At 37.7% G+C, this 23,202-nt stretch overlaps 1 protein-coding gene across 1 annotated transcript in view; it reads right to left on the bottom strand.

Moving 5' to 3' along the window:
• LOC139128284 (uncharacterized) overlaps positions 1–18,070 on the bottom strand; it is a 34,150-nt gene extending 16,080 nt beyond the window's left edge. Inside the window, exon 1 of the mRNA XM_070694087.1 lies at positions 17,965–18,070. The gene's annotated coding sequence lies outside the window, so the exon portion shown is untranslated. The remainder of the gene's footprint in view (positions 1–17,964) is intronic.
• Positions 18,071–23,202: the final 5,132 nt, after the last annotated feature.

The following is a 23,202-nucleotide window of genomic DNA, read 5'->3' on the forward strand; positions in this document are numbered from 1 at the left end:
GTTATTGTATTTTCCCCAAAGACGGACAGCGCTCGCTTCTGTTGCCAAGAACTAGATGGATAAAATCATCAACTTTTCATTCAGTTTTTTGCTTGTTAAGGTGCTGGTACGATTACATGGTATTGTCTGTTCTCCTTCATGCCGTCAAGATTTAATTTATTTTTTTTCTGAGATATCTCTACACATGGCTGCTTTTAGTGACTTTTGAACAATTCTACATTTTCTCTCCTGATCGGTCGGACGGTAGCCTTATTGATTTCATCACAGACAAGGAGCTTAAATTTCTCTCAATAAGAATATTTTAAGCGTCAACGGTCGTAGATTTTAGGCTTCCGATTTTTCTGAATACTTTTTTTCCACGACCAATCGCGCCAGGTCGTGGCTGTAAAATGTTGAATTTTCAGGACATTTTTCTCAATGATCATGGCTTTCAGGTAACCGACTTGATTTTATGTCCACGACCGGTTGAGACCGTGGCCGTAAAGTGTGGTATTTTTCCCGACATTTTCTCAACGATCAGTCATGAGATTATGACTTTCAAGCTTTGACTTTTTTCCATGTAATTTTTTTTCAATGACCGTCCATGAGGTTGTGGCTGTAGAGTGTTTAATTTAGCCCGACATTTTCCCGATGATCGGTCATGCGGGTATGTTCAGGCTTTGAATTTTTATCCTGGTAATGTTTCTCTACGACCGATCGTGAGGTCGTGGCTGTAAGCGTAAGTGTGGAATTTTTGCCACCATTTGTCTTCAAGACCGGTCGCGAGGTTTGTGACTTTCAGGTTTTTGACTTTTTTCAGTAACTTTTTTTCAATGGCCGGTCACTAGGGAGCTCCTTTACCGTTTATTTATGAATAATAAATTGTGTACCTTCCTGTTTATCTTCGAATTCATTAATATTTTAAGCGTCCATTAGTTTTACGGACGACATCGTGACACTGTGTCAGAGATCTTCAACCATTTCCTTAGTTTCCTACGTGAGTGACGGATAGCGGGTTAGCAAATTGGCAATGTTTTCGGAGCAATTATAGTGGTGCATGCACATGTTGGAGAGGAGATAAGGTCTTGTCAGTAATATATAAAGCAGTCAGACGGTGTGGTATGACCATATTGCCTTGTCATGCCATTTGTCATACACAGGGTATATGAATCACTGTGAGGTAGATGTCGAAAATCAAAATAGAGGTAGAAAGATAGAGCGTTTTAAGGTTCCAAGACAAGAAATCAACCATTTTAATATAACAATTCTCTAGTGGTTAAGAAGCTTAGAACCTCCCGAAATTATATATTTACGAAAAGAATAGATATAAGGGAACATTTTGGTAACAGCAGTGTCACCATTGTTTAAATGACTATCATGTGACAGGTAGTTTGCATAATCTTTAAAAAATCGGTTTTCCCTATGTTTTGTCTCAATTTTTCAACATATCTGACTTAAACCGTCTGTAATGCAAGCTGACACAACGCTCTTCAAAAGCACGTCTCCGATTTTTTATATCTTGCTTAGTTTTTTTGGAGCACAATTTTAAAGAAATCAAGTGGCATTAAATTCACCGATCTGCAAGTTTTCATGGCATTTCAATTTGTTCAGACGGTTTGAAAAAAATTCTGAGATACACTTTGGAAGATCGCTAGGACGGCCTGCACTCACACAAATTTCAGCCTTATATTTCAAAGCATTGAAACAAAACATAGGGAAAACCTATTTTTGAAAAGTTATGCAAATTACCTGTCACGTGACAGTTATGCAAACAATGGTAACACTATGGTAGGGAAAATATTTCAATATATCTAGGCGCTCCGAAAATGTATAATTTACAGGATATCTGAGCTTATTAACCAGTAGAGAATTGTTAGCTTAAAAAGGTCAATTTCTTGTCTTGGAACCTTGAATGTTTTAAAATTTTATAGAACGTTTCCTAAAGGTATGTCTTCAAATGAAGTGAAACATCTTTTAACAGGATTATCTTGACAGTCTACCCAATGTTGATTTATCAATGAATATGTTCACAAGAGCACTGGTATTGGCAGGGGAAAACATGACGTGTCCAGTGTCTGATAGCAAATCGAAACAGCGTAATCAAGCAGTGTGGTAAGACAATACTTGTCTTTTTTAAAATCGTTATCTTTATAATAAATTTAAAGAGTTAAGAAAGACAAACTCTGACGTTGAGTTGATAGATTTAATTGCTACAAAGAAAGATTTTAACCAAACCTGTCGGAATAGAAAACTCTAGAGAATCAAAATGCTATAACACTGGACAAAATGCTTGATATGCGCTTAGCATATTTACGTATATTGACGTATATGGAACACAATATTAATTGCATACGCAACGTATATCTTTGTATATTAAACATTCCAATACGTTGATATGCGTAGCGTATTTCTATGCAGATCATGAGTATACGTAATGCAGATCTTTGCACACTAAGTGTACACTGTAGTTTTGCAATTTATTAGTATACGTACGTGTATACCTAACGTATTGACACATGTGCAGAATCAGTATATGTGTATATATTGTTGTATATCAAGCATTTTGCCCAGAGTAAAAGAGAAGCTCGTAAAAGCTTGCATTGAGGCTAACGCAGATCTTGGTTTATTTGAAAGCCTGTATGAATCGCCAGTTTAATAGTGCAAATAAGAATGGTATCAGTATTTCGAATGAAATAGAAGAATGGTATCAGTATTTCACACTAGAAGAATGGTATCGGTATTTCTAAAACTTGTATGTGCGATAAAGTTTTCTTTTCATGTGATTGCTCCGTTTCTGCACACTTTGTTTAATTTTATTTTCGAACATGAATATTTCCCACAAGATTGAACTACTGGCGTGATCGTGGTATCTCACTTTTAAACGTGTTTGGTAAATTTTCACATCAATTTTGAACGAAAGGTTGACATCATGGGCAGAGAATAATGATGTAAGGTCTGACTCCCAAGCTGGTTTCCGAAAGCAGCATTCTACTGTTGATCATATTTTGTTTTACATGCGATTGTACAGGAATATCTTAGTGTTAAAGGGGGAAATTCTATTGTTTATTTGTGAGACTTCTCAAAAGCGTTTGAATTTAAAAAAAGACCAAAGTTATGGTATTTAGAAATGATAGCCATAGAGCTCGGCAGAAAATGGGTATTAAATGGTCGATGTATTGAAGTTGTAAGCTACTACAAATATCAAGGAATTTTAATTTCGTCTTGAAACACCTGGTTATCTACTTTAGCTGATCAGGCGAACAAAGCATCAAAGGTTATGTCACTTTTTCTACAAAGGTGGGGGAATTTCCATTCATAACGCACTTTATGTTATTTGATTCAATTAGTTTGCCCATCATGCTTTATGCCTGTGAAATATGGGGATATCGGTATTATGAAAAACTGGAAAAAGTTCAAAAAAATTTTGCATATTATATAATGGTCTACCATTGAGTGCACAAAATGACGCGGTGGTTGCTGAATGTAGTAAATTTCATATTTTTTTCCACTTTAGCGTTTTGTTAGTTTTGGGTAAGAGTAATTGAATTACAACCTTCCAGACTGCCATGTCAAGCTTATGCGATTGCTATGCTTGTAAAGCTTGATGTAGTGGGACGTCAAAACTAGGCGACGTCCTGAGAGTATATTTTATATTCATATGGCTTTGGATACGTTTGGCTGGCACGGAAAATTGGTGAAAAAGCCATATTCCTGCATGAGTTTGACTTGAGAATTAAAGATGTATATAAACAAAAATGGTGGGGAAACTGTCAGCAGGAAACCAAAAATGCGCACCTATATTGAAGTTGAGAACACATTAGACGTATAAATATATTTGTTCTTGAAGCTCGACTTCAAAGTACTTCAAACATTTGCTTTTTTTCGTCATTCTTGTCTTCCGTTACAAATGGAGGAAGGTAGACACACCGGTGTTGCAAGAATTGAAAGAAGTTGCAAAATGTGCAAATCCAATAAGGTCGACGATCAGTTTCATTTTCCTCTTAGAATGTCCTGTCTTTGACAAGATTTGTTTAAAGTACAAATTTCACATCCATCCAAATAAGTGTACATTTCTACGTTTGTTACGATCAATAGATTAGAATACTTTATTTAAGTTATGCAAATTTGTTTATAAAGCTTTTCAGCTTCGATCAGAATTTTTTCAGTTGAAACTCAATTGTAATTTCTCCTTACCAGTCAAATCATTCGTTTGTATGATTTTTTAATGTTGTAACTCCTTGCAAATAGGCTGGAGGCCTTGAAATGCAATAAACTACTACTACTGATGATGAGAGGGTACGAACTCTTCCATCGCCTTTTCCCCTTCTCTGGACCTGTGTTTTAAGCAAGCTTTGGATTCCTCAGTTTCTTCTCCGGCTTGCACTCCATCGCTTGTTCTTTCCGGACTTTCTGATTTTGTTCCGGATTCTCAAGACATTGCAGACAAGACCAATGCATCGATGAACATGGATGTGTCTGCAGATGTTTCTCAGAGCATCTCATTCTCACCGCTTTCTACTCAACGCATTGCAAGGCAGTCAACAGAAGACAGTTTCAAAGATTCATCGCAAAGAGAGACTGATGACACTGAATCTTTGCTGTCGGACATTCAGATTCTTCTTTTTTGCATGATGTATCGACTCAATCGACTGCAGATTTCTTGGAAAATACAAAGCATTCAAAGAAGTTTAATCATGATTGCTTTGACTTTCATCCAAATTTGAAAGAGCTTGCGAAAATGTTGCTGGGATATCGCTCTTCACAGCCTGTGAACAGCGCAACAAGAGCTAGCATCTACAAACTGGTATGTAAAATCAAGGACTATATCAGAACTCCTGGTAGGTCAACTGCGATTGAGTCTTCACTTTAATTCATTTTCGTCACGTGGAAGCATCTCTCATTCCTGTTTAGATGCATTGCTCTGTCCTGTGAAACGCTGAATGTTCGTGGGTGTCGAGACTCGATGAAACGCTTTCAAGTTTTTGAATTTTTCAAGCATGCCAACCCAGCTTCTTGTTACCTTTTACAAGAAAGTCACAGTATACCCAGGGATGAAAAAGTATGGCCTTTGATTTGGAGAGGACGTTGCATTTTGTCACATGGTTCAACAAACAGTGCAGGTGTTGCAATATTGTTTTCGCCCTCCTCTACAATTGATATCATTCGCACATCAGAACCAATTCCTGGACATTTACTGCACGTGCAAGCAAACGTTGATGGCAGCCTAGTCAACATTATTAATGTGTATGGACATACTACTTCCAATGAACGGTTGTGGTGTTTTACCAAGCTGAATGATCTGCTATCAAGTTTAGATGTTGACAGTGTAGTTATTCTGGTGGAGATTTTAATTGTACTTTGAATGAAGAATTGGACAGAATCAATTGTAAGGAGTCTGACATGTGTGCAGTTCGCTATTTTACTAATTTAATTCACAAGTACGGGCTTGTTGATAGTTGGCGTCACTACCATGGGAACAGCCGTAATTACACCTGGCACAGAAATGACAAAAAGGCTCGTCTGACAGTATTTACATCAACAATTGGATGAAGTCAAGCATCACGGTGGCTTCAATTCATCACTGTGCGCTCACGTTTCTCATCAATGAATACTTTCTGATCATTAACCATATTGGGTTGCGGTGTTTGATTTCTTTCTGTGTTACTTCTTTCTGTGTTATAAAAAAAGTCAAATACCGCAACCCAATATGGTGTCTTAATACAAGCATCTTGAATCATGAACTGTATAAAGATATCATTACGCAGTTTTGGTTAAACTGGAGACAGCAACAGAATCGATATTGTGATTTGTGGACATGGTGGGAGATTGGAAAATGGAAAATCAAACTTTTAACTCAGCAGTATTGTGCTTCAAACCAGTACAACCTGAAATGGGATAAATTGCGATTGGAAAAGGAAATTCGAGAACTTGAGAAAAGTTTACACGAAGATCAAAGTCTCTTTAATGAATACCAACAAAAGAAAAGTTCTCTGGCTCAGTTGGTAGACCTGATGAGCAGAGGTGCAGCTGTACGATCTCGTCATCAATTACTTACCCACAGTGATGTCTCGAACAGTTTCTTCTTTTCCCTTGAACGAGAGAGGGGAAGGTCAAAGCCCATTATACACATGAAACGTGCTGATGGCTCAATAACGGAAAATCCTGATGAAATTCGTGACATTTTTTACAGTTTCTACAAGGATCTTTATTCTGCTGAAAATGTTGACGTTGATGCTCAGTCGGAAATTCTCGACAATTTGGCGCAATTAAATGAGGAAGATCGTGATTATCTTGATGGTGAAATTACTCTTGATGAACTTACCTTTGCTGTAAAACAACTTTCAACTGACCGTACTCCAGGAATGGATGGTTTGCCTAATGAATTTTACAAAACGTTTTGGTCTGTTATTGGTCAAGACCTTCATAAGGTATTCATTGAGTGTTTCCGTAATGATCAGCTTCCTATTTCTTGTCGGAGAGCAGTGCTAAGTCTTCACCCGAAAGCTGGAGACAACACTTTAGTCAAGAACTGGAGACCCATTAGCTTGTTATGTAGCGATTATAAAATTGTCACGAAAGCTCTCTCAATTCGTTTACGTAATGTTCTTTCCAAGATAATTCATGTTGATCAATCCTGCTCTATTCCAAATCGTCACATATTTGATAATGTGAATTTATTACAGGACAGTATTTTCTATGCCAATGACACAAACTCACCTCTGGGTATTATTGCTCTAGACCAGGAAAAGGCTTTTGACCGTGTCAAGCATGATCATCTTTTTAAAACTCTGAGCTCTTTGGTTTGGTCACCGCTTTAATAATTACATTAAAACTCTCTATACAGATATTCAGTCAGTGTTAAAGATAAATAGTTCCATTACCGCTCCAATTTCAATTAATCGTGGGATTCGTCAAGGTTGCTGTCTTTCTGGTCAACTTTATGTGATTGCCTTAGAAGCATTTTTAGATACGGTTAGGAATAACAGTAACATAAGGGGATTGATAATACCAGAAGCTCCTAGTCCTACATGCCTTTCTGCGTATGCCGACGATGTTGAAGTTTTTATTACTAGAAATGAAGATTTTAGTAACTTAAAGTCCACCCTTAAGTTGTATGAAAATGCGTCTAATGCAAAAGTTAACCTAAAGAAATCTGAAGGTGTCTGGGCTGGTAGTTGGCGAAATCGTACTGACACGCCATTAAATATCAAATGGAACTCAACAGGGTTAAAATTGATCGGTGTGTATGTTGGTAACTCAAATAATTATTGTCAGAAAAATTGGTCTGAATTAGTGAACATCACTGAAAACAAGGTGAAGTTTTGGTCGTCATTTGCACCTGGCTTGTCTTACAGAAGTCGTGTTTTAGTCATCAATCGGCTGATTGCATCAAAATTACTTCACAGATTGACTTGTACAAATCCCGATGATCAAACAACTTCTTACCTTCAAACCCTTTTTCTGAGATTTTTCTAGCAAGGACGTCATTGGATTCCTTCGGAAACTCTGCACTAACCTCTCATTCAAGGTGGCCAAGGCCTTATTCATCTTAAAACTTGTTGTATTTCTTTACGTCTCAGTTATATTCAAAAGTATTTGTATCAGGATGTTCATCATCCGTCTTATTTTTTCACATATTTTTATTTTAGAAGAGTTAGTTGTCTCATTATGACAAATATTTACTTCTTACAACTGACATTGATTTTTGTAATGCTGCTATTCCTGCTTTTTATCGCGATTTATACATTGTTGGAATTCTGTTGACAAAATTCGAGAAGGAATCCCACTGAGTGTTCCCGACATTCTTAAATAGCCTCTGTTTCAAAATCCACTTATTGTGCATCCCGTTTATAAGTCTCCTTTTACTGTACCAGCCTTTGCCAACGCTAAAGTTACAACTATAGGTGATCATTTCAATAGTGTGGAAAATCGTTGGTTAACTTCTTCAGATTTGTGTGATAGAGTTGCGATTCATTCACAGCGTATTATTTCTTTGTCTTTGCAATGTATTTACAAGGCTATTCCTGTTCGTTTGAAATCCGACATTGAAAATCATTTTTGTAACAACAATCCAAACAATGCGCCAGATACTGGGGCCATAGTGAAAAATTGAAAATACATTTGTAGCATTCAAAATAACTTACGACAAACAGAAACGCGCCCTTTTACTCCACTACGCTGGGGATTAAGTGTCGGATAAATTTGATACACTGTCAGATACGGGTGTCGATTACAAGACAGGTCGTGACAAATTACAGTCCTACTTCTTGCGTAAATCCAACATCGAATGTGAACGTTTTAGATTTGGAGAAACCATGCAAGACAAAGATAAAAATTTAGATGCGTATAACACACGGCTAGCGGCAACTTGTGAATTCCATGACAAGGAACAGGGAGTTAAGTCACAGATAATTCGTTGATGCTTATCTGCTCTAGTAAGATGCCGTGCCCTACGTTAAGAGCTATCACTCACTCAACGCCTTCATATAGCAAGAACATTTTAAGTTTCTGAGTCTCAGGCACAAGGTATGGAGAGACACAGTGAGACAGCAACTGTCAATGCTATGAAACAGCGACACAGTCAACAAAGAGCCAAGCATAATAGATACAGGTCTCAGGCATCTAGACAGAACAACAGGTCTCAGTCATCTGGACAAAGCAATAAATGCTATAACTGCGGACGAAAATACCCCCATGACAAAGCATGCCTGCCATATGAAAGTCATGCAACTTCAGCAAAACACAGATCCATTTTGCAAAGTGTTGTAGATCAAGAGGTGAGCTAGCACCAAAGAGGTCAAGGTCAAGGCAGTAAGACATGAAACTGACAGCTCAGAAGGAGAATATGTCTTCCGTGTAAATCCACAGACTCTATGCACAGACCAAAGACCGGTGGCAACACTTAACCTGAACAACACAGTTCTTCTTCTAGTACTCGTAGACACCGGTGCAACAATCAATGTTATGAGTTACTCAATAAATGAGCTCCCACACAGAAAACCGAAATGACACACTCATCAGAAAACGCGCCCATATGCTTATGGCACACATACTATTAGGAGTAAAACGCACAATATCTGCTGAATTAACACATGGATCTCAATCCTGTCTAGCAAGATTTGTAATGACGAAACGAGATGGAGACACACTTCTTTGCTACAATACAGCTAGCACACTCAACATGATCCAAATAACAGATGAGGTCATGCGGTATCCCCTGACAACACTCATCAATGGTTTGACAAGTATGGCAACCTGTTTCATGGTATTGGTAAACTAGATGGAGTACAGTGTCAGTTACATGAAGACAGATCCATAAAACCTGTTGTGCAACCACATCGCCGCATACCTTTCCATGTGAGAAAGAAGACAGAGAAAGAGATACAGAAATCGCTTCATCTGAATATCATAGAAAAAGTTGGTGATGAATCTATAACTTGGGTATCACCGATCCAAGTAGTACAAAAGTCCAAGAAAACAAGACGAAGTCTGAATATCTGTAGACATGCGAGAAGCCAAAAAAGCCATATCAAGAGAGAGACACATTATCCCTACACTGGACGATATAATTGCAGACCTAAACGGAGCGACGGTGTTTACAAAACTAGACCTAAATGCCGGAAACTATCAGATCGAACTTGCTCCTGAATCTCGTCATCTCACTGTCTTCTCAACGCACATTGGTCTATTTCGCTATAAACGCCTGAATTTGAATTTTGTTCAGCGGCTGAAATTTTCCAGAAGTACATACGTTCTGCACTGCAAGGGCTTGGAAGTGTAATAAACATCAGTGGCGATACCTTAGCATATGGTAGTGTTGAAAACCATGACCACCGGGTAGAATCCTGTCTACAATCTCTACGAGAAAATAAGCTAACACTCAAAAAAGAAAAGTGTGAATTCAGAAAAGACAAGGTGGAATTCTACAGGAGTATATTCAGCCGAGATGGTATTTCACCTGACCCTAAGAAGGTTTTGGCAATTAAGGATTCCCAACCACCACGCAATAGCACAGAAGTGAAGTCGTTCTTATGCATGGTGACCTACTGTTGTACGTTTGTTCAAGACCTGGCCACAATATCTGAGCCACTCAGAGCACTCACCAAAAACGATACAACATGGAAATGGAGAGAAACAGAACAGAATGCTCTAGACTTAATAAAAGAGAAGCTAGCAGCTGATTGCATACTAGCATACTTCAACCCAAAGAAGAAAACTGAAGTAATCGTTGATGCCAGCCCTGTAGGACTAGCGGCTATCATTGCACAGCCAGATGCCAATTATCACATTTCTGTTATAGCACTTGCCAGTAGATCCCTCACACCAGTAGAGCAAAGATACTCATAGACTGAAAGAGAAGCTCTAGCTGTCACTTAGGGAGTACTACACTTTCATCTCTACTAATATGGAAGCCAATTTCAAGTGATAACGGATCACAAACCCCTGGTACCGCTGTTTAACAAACCCACAGCCAAGCCACCTACACGCAGCGAGAGATGGATTCTGAAACTTTAGGAATACACCTTTGAGGTAGTGTACCATCCGGGTGAGCTGAACCCTGCAGACTACATGGCACGCCATCCATTACGGCCATCCAAGCATTCAAGTCATGAAGAAAAGATAGCCGAAGAGCATATCAACTTCATAAGTCAACATACAGTACCTAAAACAGTACTCATCAGTGACATACAGCAAGCTACATTGGATGATGAAGCTCTACACCTTTCCATCAAAGCAGTCAGAGATGGTCAGTGGTACAAGAAAGTTAATCAGACTAAAAACACCAAAGTTTTCACGGTACTAAAATGTATGCACAAAGTACGCCATGAGCTCAGCGTTACGAAAGCCAACAATCTAATACTTTGTGGGAGCAGAATCATCATTCCAAGTCGACTTAAACAAACCATAGTCAACATTGCACACGTAGGTCATCAAGGAATTGTGAAGATCAAGCAGTTATTGAGAGAAGAGGTTTGTTTCCCAAACATAGTTGCAATGGTTGAAAAAACAGTTAAGTCTCTTGTATTCCCTGCCAAGGAACCAAAGTAGACAACAGCCGATAACCACTAAAGATGTCCAAACTGCCAAACGGACCATGGCTATAAGTCAGTGTTGATTTCTCAGACCTGTCAACAGGAGAATACCTAATAGTCATCAAAGACAAATACAGTCGTTTTCCAGAAATTGACATCATTAAATCAACCTCTGCCCAAGCAGTGATTCCAAAGCTGGATCGCATATTCTCAGTATTTGGCATTCCAAAGTTGTATGGTCAGATAATGTACCACCCTTTAACGGAGACGAGTTTGCAGCTTTTGCAAAGTATTTTGGGCTTCAAACACCGTAAAGTAACCCACAGATGGCCAAGAGCAAATAGTGAAGTTGAACGCCTGATGAAGACAATAAAGAAAGTCTACAGACCATGTCACACAGAAGGAAAATCGTGGCGACAAGAAATTTATTGCTTCCTCAGAAACTACAGAGCAACCTCTAACTCAACCACAGGTGAACCACCAGCTACACTCCTGTTTGGGTGGCCCCTTATAACACGCCTGCCGGAAACAGTCACCTGAGTGGACGAATAGAAAGTACGCACACGTGACAAGAAACATAAGTCAAAAATGAAGACACATACAGATACGCGACAGATTATTCCTTAGATTCCTGTCAAAGTAGAAGACTTCATACTAGTCAAATGTGAAGGACACATACCAAAAAAGATGTCTCCATACAAGGCTGACCACTACCAAGTTTCAACAACGAAAGTTAGTACGGTAACTGCAACAAGAGGAAACCATGAAGTGACTCGCAACTCATCTCATTTCAAAATCCTCAAAAGCAAACCAGACCCTGACCTGAATGATAGTCAGAGAGAACAACCATAAGAATCACCAGCTTCTACTGACTTTGCTGATAAACACCAGTCAGTTTGACCACCAACATATGCGAGCAACAAGTTCAACGTTACTAAAACCGAGAACGTAGATCACCAGCTTATCTTAAGGACCACATTACATTGTCTAGGGAAGGTTGATGCTGAAGATCCACCTTGAGGGTGAATTGTGCTAGTAACCTCTCCCCTCCAGTTAGTTTTGAATATTTAATGTTTAAATTGTTAGTGTTATTTGTTAAGAACATTTGTTTCAAGCTATGAACACTTTCATGAACAATCATTCAACAAAAAACAATCTAAGTGCATCAGAATATGAGAACAGACGGACCCGAGAGACACTTTGCTTATCCCATTTGATAATCTCATGACGTTTGAAACACGCTCTCAACACATGTTCATTTCATCCAGGTGGAGAGGGATATAATGTCAATGCATAAGCAGAGTCTATGCACAATGCTGATATCACCTTCTGTTAGCACGCCCTCTTGAGGCCACTTTGTGTATCGCATTAACTTGCATTTTTGAGCAGTAATAAAGTTTGTTACAACCACATCCTTGCCTGCATGCGACTCTACATGATTCAGTAGGAACTTGCCAGTGCGTTTAAGTTTCTAGACTTTTGATAAATTGCTCCATGCTTTGGCACGTCATCATTTAACAGTTTTACTGGATTTTAAGACTAAAGACGCAATTACCAGTGTTGTTCCTGTTCTTAGTGTCTGATAATGAACACGGCAGGAGTAACACTTTTAATTCACCACAGAGACCATATACGTTATTAGAAATGGATATCAACATTGAGTGCTGACCGCAAACTGAAATACATTTCGACAAACCACAACATCTAAACAGCTAGACTGAGAGAGAGAGAGAGAGAGAGAGGGGGAGAGATATTCTGTGCTTCAATGCACCTATCATGTTCTTTTGGAAATCACGGTCGGCTTGCACAATTACGCTCTACGGATTACGAAGATCTAAGGATATTTTACCGAAATTTCACTGGCATTACGGATCCGGCAGATGGCAGCCAAAGAGTTGAAGTCTTCTGATATTGGTTTCGCAAGTTTGCAAACTCAGTATACTCACACGAAAATGGTCGCCATGGTCTTCTCAGAATGTTAAAATGGTCTTCAACATCGCGTTTCTTATGATTGGTGATGTCAGTTTATAATTATTTTATTTTATGCACTACACGTCTAATATATTTTATATTAGCTGCCTGTCACAAGTTATATTTTTTTCTATTTATTATTTATTTTCAAGCGCCGACACATCTTACGCTTCGTCCATCGATCGGCGTGTCGCGACGTGTCTTGTGACAGCTGACACTTTGCTTTTTGACATGACCCTTTATCCATTTGTTTTCATTTATGACGTACAGTATAGAACTCCTGACTGTCGGCCATTTGTCGATATCGGAGCACCAAAGTTTCACCATCCTTTGAACCAATCGCCATATAACAAACATGTTTCATATAAAATTTCACAATCGCCTTCTCTATTAATTGGACCATTTATTTCACGATGTTAATTTCCCATTAAGTTTAAGATAATAATCACTTTTGTTCTCGAATTACGTGGTCTTTTTTCTGTAATATTAAGATCCCGTTTACATTGACGACGCTGGGGTTTTACCCGCAATTCGCCAATAAAGTAAACAACTGTCGTGCGTCCAGCGATGCACATGCACAAATTTCAGTCTTGAGACAGGAATTGTTGAACAAGCGTGCGGTCGGACAAGCAAACTGGCATGAAAAGACTATGCATGTGGCTTCAATATCTGCGTTAATCACGATCACTCGACACTCCTTGGACTAACCGTCACGTTCTAACAACAACAAAACCACATGTTGTACATTGGTTTGATTTGGGTCACCTAAGCCTTGGGAAATAGAACCAAACTCATGACCAGGGACATTTTTGCTGTGGGCGTTAATAATAGTTGGGTCGATCTCTGTTGTCTATGATGTAGATCGGTGTTTACTTGGTTGGTTAGCCCATTGACAAAAAGTGGTTAGTGCCAGGGCCTGTACAGGCGCTGTGGCCTTATCAAACACCTAATAGTGTCAACAGATTGGTCAATTTGCGGGCTCTTATCTAACAGGTAGCTGTCGAATAAAAATAATACATTGATTGCAATAAGAAGAATGGTAAATTACGTGGCAAGGTGTTTTTGCCACAGAGCACAGATCCGTGGTGGAAAAACTCTTCACACAGTGCACACTGATGCCTGGATAATGTCAGATAAATAGGGCTAATTTTAAATAACTGCCAGGTTGTAATATGAAAATAGCTGGGAGAAGAATCTCGTGATCGGAGAGTTGCCAAATGATATGAGAAAAAAGCTTAAGTACAATTGTAGTAGTTTGATTTGCGGAATTTTTCGAAAAAAAAAAATTTCTAGATTTTTTATAGACACATAGAATTTTTACAGTCAATTGAACTTTTGATCTCAACACGCCAGATTTTAGTCACTGAAATTTTCGGTTACGGCACTACATTGAGACTGGGTTATTCTGCTGACGAAGGTTGTAGTGCTGCAACCAAAAATTTCAGTGACTAAAATCTAGCGTGTTGAGATCAAAAGTTCAATTGACTTTAATTTGGCTACCAACACAGATGAATTCCATGCAAAAAGAACAATAGAATTTTATTTACTTTGATTTTTAATCTCACCTCACATTCCATATGTTCATAATAGATCAAAAGTTGTATCATAAGTTTATATGCTATTTGAAACTGTTTTGCCTTGCCCTGGTAAAATGTACAATTGTTTTCCAGTTCTCTAAGGCTAAATGTAGCCATCAAGGTATAGGCTGACCTTCATGGTGTAGCTAAAATGCAATGCAGAAGCCGTAAATTGGCTTCACTCGCTACCACTGTTTGGGGTTAAGTCAGTATGCATGCCAGTCATCATTTTTCACAATGAAGACTCCCAGCGTGCATTGTTCATCACATATTTTTGAGCCAGTCCGTCTTGGAATCTCGGACATAGCTCGGCAGAACGAGGTATTTGAAAATAGAAAGTCAAGCAGACAATCTATTTAGTGACTGGAGATCTGATCATTGACGTAAAAAAAAGGGTTGACTTGGGCATGGATGTAAAAAAGAGATATTTGGGGTCGAGATGACTATGATCTGGTCACCCTTTCCCAAACCACTGTACCAAGCCTTGCTTGTGTGATCATCGTTGGCTGTCATAGTTTTACTGGTTTATACTCTTATAAATTTTACAGGTTAACAGAGCCATTGCTGGTATTTATGAATGATACATATAACACTATAAGGACCATACCACAATCCATTTAGGGAGCGTTCAGTTATTACGGCCGGGGTGGGCAGGCAAAATCTAGGTGGGGGTCACCTTAAATTTGAAAACTGCAAAGGGCGGGATCATGTATTTTTCAAGCAGCTCAGAGGTGTCACTTAATTTTCGTAAGTATCCGTCAAGTTAAAAAGCAGTTTCAGTGTTCAGAAACATTCTGGGAGATAGAAATGATTCGTAGCATGATTTCATTCTCTGAAGTCATTTAACTAAATCTGAACACAAGTACAATTATCTGTCACATGAACATCTGGCCTTGGCAGTTCTGAAGCTTGTCTTATTGTAAATCGTTCTCACTGAGGGCAATGAACAATTCCTATTACTTACATGTTTAGAGATACAGCAAGTTTTGTCAAGGAAATTATTTAACAGTTACCTATAGACTACTAGTCCCATGAAAAGTGAAAATATACTTTTAAGTGAAATTCCAATATCATACTTGTTGTCCACATCTGAACTTTCAAATACCCTATTTGAATCAAGTACATTTGTATCAATTAACAAACATCTATAAAAGCACAAATTTAATTCATAGTTTTGTCATAGACTCAAATGTATAGTGAATTAACATTTCGTAAAATTCCAAAATCCAATTTTTGCACACATATCAACCTTTAACCATCCTAGTCTAACAAAGTACTATAAAACGTCTATAAATACACAGATTTAGATAGTTTTGCATTGGAAAAAAAAATCATAGTTTCCTCATAGATTGCCACGTACAGTGAATCAATATTACGGTGAAATTCTAAAATCCAATTTCTTGCACACAGCCTAGCCTAATCAAGCACATTTATACTAATAATTGATAGTAACGAAAATACGAAGATTCTCCTATTTTTGTTTTGGAAAGAAATTATTCATAGTTTCCTCATAGACTCCCATATATTGTAAATCTACATTTCGGTGATATTCCAAAATCCTTAGCTTGTCTAATCAAGTACATTGAATTGATAATTTGAAGTACTTAAATACACAAGTTTACTTATTTTTGTATTGGAAAAAATTATTCATTGTTTCCTCATAGACCCCAATGTATAGTGGATGAATTTTTCAGTGAAATTCCAAAATCAGATTTCTTTTATATATAATATGCACCTTTAAGCATCATATTCTAATCAAGTACAATTATGTTAATTATTGAATGTCTGTAAATGCACAAGTATAGCAAGTTTTTCATTAGAAAAAAAATATTCACAATTTTATCATAGACTCCCATGTATAGTGGATGAACATTGTTGGTGAAATTCTAAGTCATTTTTGTCCACATACCAGTTGTAACAACCCTATTCCAATTATAAGTAAATACATTTATGTCAATTATGAAATATCTGTAAATGCAAAGATATAATTTTGCATTGAAAACGTTTTCTCATAGACTACCATGTATAGTGAATCAAAAGTGTCAGTAGCCGATAGTCAATTAAATCCAAATATCAAAATCTTGTACAAACATGCTTGTGCTAAAATATTGCCATCCACCTGTAATTCCTATCCAATCCCTTTGAGGGACAATTTCAAAGTTACGTTATAGCTAGTCAGAATGGGAAATCTGTGCATTAACACCTTGTGAGTTTGAAAGGAGGGTCATTCGAAAAAATCTGTGAATTTTTTTATTCTATTATGCCCCTCCTCCAGAGGTGTTTGTGTGTGCAGATTTACTCAGCAATGTTGGGGGGGGGGGGGGGGTGGGTATCATGAAATTTTCGTCACCTTAAAAGGGGTCATCAATTTTTGGTGTCAGTGGGTAGGGGGGATGGTTCACTTACTTTGACCGATGCGCAAGAAGAATTTGCCGGCCCACCCCAGGCCATAATAACTGACCGCTCCCTTACTGTATCAACTGTTTTCATTATGTTTCCACATCTACTGAAATAATGTTTTCATTAAAAATAGTATAACAGAATTTATCTGTTTGGCTGGACAGGGATACACTGGTAATCTAGGGAAATCATTCAACCAGCAGATACACTGAGTGTATGTCACGGTCCCGTGTGTATGGAAGTAAAAGGTGATCACGCTGACCAGAGATGTTTTAAGGCTGTATTACAAAGAAAATACACATTCTCCAGTACTAATTTGTACACTACTGCTATAATGAATTTTGAACTATTTCAACCAAAGACCATATTTTGATGTGCCTCTGCATTTCTAAAATAGCAGATTGTGTTTTGATTGCAGCAGTTTGACGATCGGTTATGACCTTTTATTATACATATTCCTTTCTGTCGGAAGACTTCGGCAAGATTAGTCTTTAAATGCCTTGTGAATGTTTAATTTCAGCAATGTGTCTAGCCATATAGCTAAAAGGTGCACTCAGTTCCTTTGGGGCTGAGAAATTAATTGCAAATCTAGGCATACTACATGCCAATTCAAGTCATGGAAATACATCCCAAATACACAAATAAAAATAGGAGAATTTAAACCCTACAAATTCATAGCAAATACATGATTGATACAGATTGTATTTATTATCTGTATTAACCTTTCTTTACCTGTATTTACAATGTATTTGTAAGAGTGCCTACACAGGAAAATACCGGCAAAATACAAAGCCTGTATTTGTGTTTCCTGTATTATTCTGTATTGCCCTTTATCTACTGTATTTACCCTAAACACAGGCTAAAATACGTGCTTGTTAACACGTGCTTGTTAATACGTACTTGCTATTAATAAAACAATTATGCTACGTTTTGGTATGAAGTTTCTTTTGCAAAGTTTGGCGACGTGTGTGAGGAAATCGACATCTATTTACAGTAAATCCTACCTTGCTTTCGCCTCCTCCCATGTTTCGTCTGCTTCTAATTCTGTTAACTAATGGTCAGGCCAGTCCCTCCCTCACCTTTTTATGTTTGCATGTCTCTATACGAATGATAAATGCATTTTTTATAACGCCCTACTATTATAATATACATCCACCAATCACGTCATTCAAACCTACAGTAGTACACGCCCACAACATCTGCTTAGCTGTTGCCAAAACGTGAAGGAATTGTACTATGGCGATGATTGACATGAATTTAACGTTTTTTTAAAAAAATATTTACAATTGATAAACGCCTTAGCATTGCGCTCCCTAGTTGGCACGCTGGTACACTAGGTAAACTACTGTATATACAACAATATATATATACATAGAACGATTCTGTACATGTGTCAAATACGTTAAGTATACATGTACGTATACTGATTAATGCATAAATACAGTGTACACTTCCTGTGCCAAAATCTGCATTCCGTATACTCTTGATCTGCATAGACATATAATACGCATATCAGTGTATAGAAATGTTCCATTTACAAAGATATGAGTTACGTATACAGTTAATATTCTGTTCCATACATTTCAATATACGCCATTATACTGAATGTATATCAAACATCTTGTCCAGTTGTATTTGCACTAAATAGTTCGGTTTTATTTTCTACAATTTTTATTTTTTCGTATTCTTTGTTGTTGTTTTTTTATTTCAGCCTTCGAATATTCATTATTTCTTGTATATTTATCTTGATATTCTCAGAAACTATCATTTTCATTTTGATTTTGCAAATCAAAACCGCTTCATTAAACATTCTTGTTTTCGTTTACTCTAACTTTAGTCGTTGCCCTTTTGATTGTCACACGATATCTTCTAGCCAATGAAAATAATTATGTAACTTTTACATGAATATCAAGAATTGCTGAGCTCCGTACTGCTTACTTGAACAACTACGCGTGTCTATTTGTATTACAATAGACTTCGATGGCCTTTCTATAAAGGGACAAATAAGTTGGAAGCTTTGGCTCGTTATCTCTAAAACTGTGTTATATATATACAATATTAACTTTAAATTATTGCAATAAGCGTGATATACAAAATGTTCTTCAATAACTCGCGAATTTAGTAAGATTTTGGAGTTCCGACTAAGAGCTTACTTAATATTATGAGAGGGGTAAGGGGGTACAAGATGATTTTTCTGCCTCCGTGGTGTAAGAAATGAATTCCTAGAACAAATACGAAGACGTTATCTAGAGAATATTAACATTACACACATACATTGTCCCATTTCTAGTTAACTATTCATAAAGTTTGCTAACGCATGTAGTCTTAACATCCAATTAATTGTATTTTTGTGTAAGATTAATATTTATGAAAGAAAGTCTATCAGAATTTTGCTCGTCTGTGCTGAAGTTTGATTACCCTTATTTAATAGATCATTGCGTTTGCTTCCAATAAAGGTTCTTTTGGACTGATGCTTCCAATAAAGTCTCTTTTGGACTGATGCAGAAAGGGGCCTGACTGATATACTATGTTGTCATTATGCCATAAATGACATGCATACTCGACATCATGTTTTACGATTTTCTCACTGACCAGGTAAAAGCATTTAGACATTCAACTACGGGAAATTAATGTGTACTCAATAAAGTTATGCAACATACGCAAATTAGACATTTTGCTACCCCTATAACATCTGTGGTCTCCCAAACATTGTAAAGAGACAGTAGTACAGACAACACAAATCATATTCCATCTTCACAGAAAAACAGAGAGGGAGCAGTTTCCTTACTTCAGACTCTTAGTTGTTGCGAAGGATGTCTCAAGAAATTTGATTAGATTTTACTGTTTAAAAAATGTACCTAAGCATAACCTTCTGAGAGGATTCCCCAAACGATTAATTTAGTTTAGTTTCCCTGATGAGGTTATTTACACAAGGATTAAGGGACCCATCAATACTTTATAAGATGGTCACAATTTGAGGTAAGCAGGAAAGGAAAATACAGAGTTAACGTATACTAGGTACCAGTTTCATGTCATGACCATATATACATGTCGTTTAATGTCAAAACAGTTTTTTACACAAAAGGTGTAGAAATATTGTTTAAATTTGCAATACAATACAACACAACAGAGGGAAAAACACAAACTCGGCCAGTGACAAAATTCAGTGTTATTTACAAATAAATGTGTTTAACATATTTCCCGGGTTTGCCACCAAATGACACATTTTCCAATAAAAGGCAAGATTACTGCAACAAGAAGCATAGATAGTAGCAGCAGGATGTGTGTTTCAATATGTATTCGATTTACATAAGTGACGCCAAACCGATCATTCGGTTCGCTGCGGCCGATAACTGATAATATAGTTTGATATTTGCCATGGCATTCATGCATATTCAATTTAAGCGGTAACATTTTGGAATACAATTTTTTTGTATTCACTTGTAAACATTCACATCACTAGATTTGGCGCTTGAAGATTTTAAAATTAAACACGAAATAGGTACAGATATTCTTAATCTGAAACTGTAGAATTATATCCTGATCTATCACACGTGGTGACTCATTTTAAAGGTCTTGGTGTATAAAATTAATTGCTAATATTCCGAAATCGATTTTGTTTCTTCTGAGAGTTAAACATTTATAGCAGTCATTTTGAGTTTCATATATAGTTTAATCTTGTGCAGCGTGATCCCCGATTTTTATTCTTGATTCTCAAAGTCCATTTAGAAAGGTTGTTTTAGGACAGTTTTGTAAACGAATGTTTAAGTGTTTCACTTTCAAAGTGCATACTACCTTAAATATGCGCAGGATTTCTGTGCATGTCCTGTGTTCGTAGTAATTATTTGACTATATTACGTATCACAGACGTAGTGACGCTGATGTCTCTTGATACCCTTTCGCGCTAGTGGGGAGCTCTTTGATGCTTCATATTGCGAATTGTCATTACTTATATCTAGGGTAGCTAGATATTTCCAATGCTATTATCGTCTTGAAAATTTTGTCCTATTATCCTAAGTTGGACAACTTTCAAGTTTGCTCGAGATATAAGGGTCGGTCACGTGGTTTGACCGATAAATTTGATTTTCGAAGAATATCAATTTCATCTTGAAAAATCTTATGTGCCAGAACAAACGCACAGATTGAACTGAAATGTTATTTATATCATTGTAAGAAGGAGCACTTCCAATATTGCTAAAGGCATTTGGATTGGCTACTTAGTCTGGCCGCAATAATAGATTTACGTAAAATCCTAATTTAATATTTAAAAATATTTTTCTCAAAAACCAACGCACTGATTGAACTGATACTTCACTGATGTTATTATCATTGTAAACACCCTCCAAATTTGTGATTTGCATACGAATCAGTCTATTGTTTTGGCTGCTATATTGGATTTCACCATAATCTGAATTTATTAAAGTCTTCATCTACAGAACCAAATGAACCATTAAATTAAATTTTACTTGTATCACCCTTAGTATGAGCACTTTTAAGTCATTTCAATCAATCACATGGTTTGGCTACCATATTGGATTTAGCGAAAATCCTAATTTAAACTTAAGGAATATTCTTTCCAAGAACCAAAGCACCGATTCGACTGAAATTTTACTCGTATCACCTTTATTGTAAGCATGTTCAAGTTTGTGATTTGCATATGAATAAGTCAAGTGGTATGGCCGCCATATTGGATTTAGCCAAAATCTGGATTTAATCTATTTTAAGCGTCGTGGTCGTCGCGCTGCGCATGCTCCTGAGGGGGTCCCCTGTTGACAACATATCTGAGAATGCCGCACTATACCTTACAGGCAGATTATAATGTTTGCGATGATGCCGCTTGTTAAAATGGCGGCCAATCTGTCACAAGCATACCAACTAACTAAATTTAGTCATTACACGCTGGATTGAGATCAGGTTTGATCAGGATTTTCTTGAATCAGGTGAATGGGGCTCGGCTACTGTTATAGCTCGAGCCATGGCAATAAACACTTACCTGTACGCGTGTATATGCCGACAGACTATCAATGCCCGGGTTCTAGTCTCCGACATCGCTAGTAATAACGAGAGCTTTCATTTCAAGAGGCCCTACTGGAGTACAATTGACCATAACGCAAGCTACAGAAATCTACAGCTGGCAGAGCAATGCCCGCTGTCTGCATGAACGTCTGTGTCAAGAGAACCGGGTACATGGCGCCCTACACTCGGCTGTGGAGAATCCAACTCTACTACGAGGTTAACTCTGTTTGGGGTTGCAAACGATAATTCCGAGCACAGGTATCAAGTCAGGCGAAGAACCTTTCATAGGTCTTTTTGTTATATGGGGGTTATCTCATTTGAAAGGGGATTCAGACCTACTTGGCAATCAGGAGGTACAACAAAAAGTTTCAGTATCACCGGTAGGCAAACGCTACCTAGCCGTTGGATCACTGCCATGACCATGCATAGGATCTCTTGATACGTCCATATGTGTAGTCGTGCAATTTTCCTGCCAAATGCCGCAAATACCCGCTTGTTTTGTCTATTGTGTCCTGTCATCTGACTACTTCTTGCCATGTATTACTAGAAGAAGTTAGAAATGGTATTCAACAGTGGGAAATAGGCCAAGTCGTCGTGGGGCCGGTAGATCGTGGGACAGGATTCTCTTATATCCATGTACGTCAACGTGGTGACCGTCTCTCCAATATCGAAGCAACAACATCTCCCGTGTCCTGCTCTGGCTTGCCGATGATGGTCTTGAGTGTAATTTTTGTGTTAGGCATTGTGCTTGTTGCTCAGTGTACATATATAAACAATGTTGATCATTTTCGTGATGTATATACAGCTAGTTTTCAATCGGGTATGGTGCTGTACATAGCATTGTGTACAACCAGCCTGACCGCGCACGATCAAACCCCCTTGTTTACTGTGACTGCGTGCAGTAAACTCAGCGACATAATGTGCCGAGTGTAGTGTCTCAATGTTCGTAGCCTTACATGAGTTTATATATAAAAATTCACCTCTGAAGTTCGTTTCCGATCATAGTATTTTCCTATTGCATGATGTGAGTCCTACAAGGGCCTAACAAAGTGGGGGACCACTCCCATCTCACTCAGATTGAAGATTTATGTTTACAAAAATTCCTGTTTATCAACAAAAAATCGCCCACGCGCAGTGAGACGAATACTGCGCTGTTAAACCTTCTTAAGAGCAGACCAATTCTTTGTTTTGAAAAATTACACTTGTATTATCGAAAGTATGAGTGC

The sequence above is a fragment of the Ptychodera flava genome, unplaced genomic scaffold, assembly GCF_041260155.1.
Source record: "Ptychodera flava strain L36383 unplaced genomic scaffold, AS_Pfla_20210202 Scaffold_47__1_contigs__length_1083325_pilon, whole genome shotgun sequence".
In the NCBI taxonomy this organism is placed as follows: Eukaryota; Metazoa; Hemichordata; class Enteropneusta; family Ptychoderidae; genus Ptychodera; species Ptychodera flava.